General features: G+C 50.6%; 1 pseudogene; it reads left to right on the top strand.

Annotated features, from left to right (window-relative positions):
* Positions 1-246: 246 nt before the first annotated feature.
* On the top strand, positions 247-1439 carry LOC130854959 (tetratricopeptide repeat protein 19, mitochondrial-like; annotated as a pseudogene).
* Positions 1440-2945: the final 1506 nt, after the last annotated feature.

Here is a 2945-nt window from a genome sequence, read left to right as displayed (position 1 = left end):
TGCCAGAGCATTTCTTTGCCAGATATGTGCTTGATTTACTTTTTAAAGTTGTGAATATTGATATAATATATTCAGGTTACCTCACTGCACATAGGTTTCCCTACAATTAATGCATACACATTTGCTGCAAATTTGCATAATTAAGAATAGTCTACCCGAATCTTTAATTAGAGCCTAGAAGAGCCAGATATGGAGATTTTTATCACAGACATCTGAGATTCAGATCTTTAAGTAATAGCTCATTTTATGAAAAAATACTGCCCCCCCCCGCTCCTGGGCGCGGGCCTGGCCCGAGGCCTCTTGCGGGCGGCGGGGCCGGGGCCGCCCGGTGCGGCTGCTGCCTGGGACGGCAGGAGGCCGGGCGCCCACGCCACAGGGCCGAGGGGCGCCGCGCGGCCGGGGCCCGGGCCTGCTGCCGCTGCTGGCAGGGGAGGGGCGCGGGCCGGCGGGCCGGGCGGGCCGGGCGCGGTGACCTCAGCGCCGCTTCCCGCAGCGCTCGCCTGGTCCTCGAGGCCCGCGGCGGCGGAGCGGGAGCGGCGGGGCGCGGGCGAGGCGGCGGCCGGGGACGCGGCGGCCGAGGCCGAGGCCGAGATCATCCAGCTGCTGAAGCGAGCCAAGTTGTGCACCATGAAGAGGCCAGAAGAGCCAGAAGAGGCAGAGCTACTTCTGCATGGTGCCCTTCGCCTTGCCCACGAGAGCGGTAACAAGGAGGCCATCACTTACGCCTACGATTTGATGGCCAACTTAGCGTTTATACGGGGTCAGCTTGAAAATGCAGAAAAACTTTTTAAAGCAACAATGAGTTACCTGCTCGGAGGGGGCATGCAACAGGAAGACAATGCAATAATAGAGATCTCGTTAAAGCTGGCCACAATTTATGCTGTTCAGAATAGACAGGAACTGGCTCTCGCCGGCTACGAATTCTGCATTTCAACTCTGGAGGGAAAAGTTGAAAGAGAAAAGGAATTATCAGAAGACACTTTGTCAGTGGAAGAGAAAGCCAACACTCGCCTCCTCTTGGGCATGTGCCTAGACACCTATGCCCGCTACCTTCTGTTCTCCAAGCAGCCGGCAGAGGCACAAAAGATGTATGAGAAAGCTTCGCAGATTGCTGAAGAAATACTAGGAGAAAGACACCCACAGACCATCGTGCTGCTGAGCGACCTGGCCACTGCCCTGGATGCGCAGGGCCGCTCCGACGAGGCCTGTGTCCACATGCAGAGGGTGTCCGACCTGGCGAGGCAGGTGGAGCACCCGAGCTCCACGAGCTGCTCAGCAACCTGGCTGCCATCCTGATGCACAGAAAACGATACACCCAAGCAGAAGAGATCTACCTGGAAGCCTTGACCCGCGCGAAGCTGAAGAGAGACGAGGTGTCTGTGCAGCACATCAGGGAGGAGCTGGCTCAGCTGTCAAGACAAAGCAGACCTTTGTCGTAGCCGCGTTCCAGGCCCTTCGTTGTAGGGAACTTCTAGTCATACCTCTTATTCCAGTCCCCGGGACGCCCTCCTCAGCAGCTCGAGTCCCCTCAGCTTAGCCTTGGTAGAGGACAGGCTATGGACACTGCATATGCTTTTACAATGTATAAAGTGTATAAACCTTTTGTTTTACAAAGAAAAGCTCCCCCCGACCTGATTTGCTTCTAAGGATGGATGTCAGTGGGTGCTTTCCGTTGTGACAGATGGTCTGGTAGGTGCTGTCCGTGCTGGTCCCAGCAGAGCTCTAGATTAAGAGGGGCCAGTGGCCCCCTGGGACAGGTCTGGCATTTCAGCCAGGCATCTCCCCCGTGAGATGATGGTCCCCTGACTCACTGCCTTACCTCATTCTATCGATACCTGGCAGGCCAGAGCCACCGGGCATCTATCTCCTGAAGCCCAGGTGGGACTCGGTGCAGTGTCTTGGCATGCCACCAGCCCAAAGTTCTAAAGTATGAATTAGGCACTTGGAAGTATAGTTTCCTTTTGATTGTAAATAAAAGTGAACTGTATGTTTCTGTATGTATCTGGTTATATACAGCTGTGAAAAATTGAGGGCAAAGAGTGATGTCCTCCTGTGTCCCTGCTCTCTGAGCACTCACCCTCTGCACCTGGTCACAGGGCAGTGTTGTCTGGGGACGGCCCAGCCCTCTGACTGGGGACCTATAGGTGTGTGATGTGTCCCACTGGTGCCGTAGAAGCATCCGGGTCCTGGACCCTAGCTCTGGCTTCTGGAGTTTGGGCCTTAGTATCCTCTCTTAGCCTTGGGAGAAAGCATCTGGCTGATGACCTCACTAGGATAGACTGTGTGCTCAGAGCTCTATCACACTGCCTCAGGGTATGTAAAGTCCGTACACACAGGGTGCATCGTGATGTTTACACCCAGCAGTTTAGGCGGTTCTTCTGGGTACCAGGAAGGAGCTCTTGTTGCTGCTCTGCCGGTGGGGGTGGGAAGGATAAACTGGTATTTTTGGTCCCTGTGTACATACTGGAAGAATCCTTTCATAATAAACTAGAGACTCTACAGCAAAAAAATAAAAAACAAAAAAAAAGAAAAAGAAAAAATACTAAAATGACAAATCATCCAATTACAAAAATGGGCAAATTGGGGGCAGGGATAATTAGGAATTTGGGATTAACATATACACACTACTATATATAAAATAGATAATTAACAAGGCCCTACTGTATAGCACCAGAAACTCTACTCAATATTCTGTAATAACCTATATGGGAAAAGAACCTGAAAAAAGAATGGATATATGTATAACTGAATCACTTTGCTGTACACCTGAAACTCACACAACATTGTAAATCAACTATACTCAAATATAAAATAAAAATTAAATTTAAAAAAATGAGCAAATGATCTAAATAGGCATTTCTTCAAAGAAGAAATACAAATGGTCATGAACACATGAAAAGATACCATTTACCATCAGGGAAAAGCAAACTAAAACCACAATGAGA

Source organism: Hippopotamus amphibius, chromosome 6 (assembly GCF_030028045.1).
Source record: "Hippopotamus amphibius kiboko isolate mHipAmp2 chromosome 6, mHipAmp2.hap2, whole genome shotgun sequence".
In the NCBI taxonomy this organism is placed as follows: domain Eukaryota; kingdom Metazoa; phylum Chordata; class Mammalia; order Artiodactyla; family Hippopotamidae; genus Hippopotamus; species Hippopotamus amphibius.
Note: the sequence above shows the minus strand (reverse complement) of the source record. Positions and strands in the feature narration are given on the sequence as shown.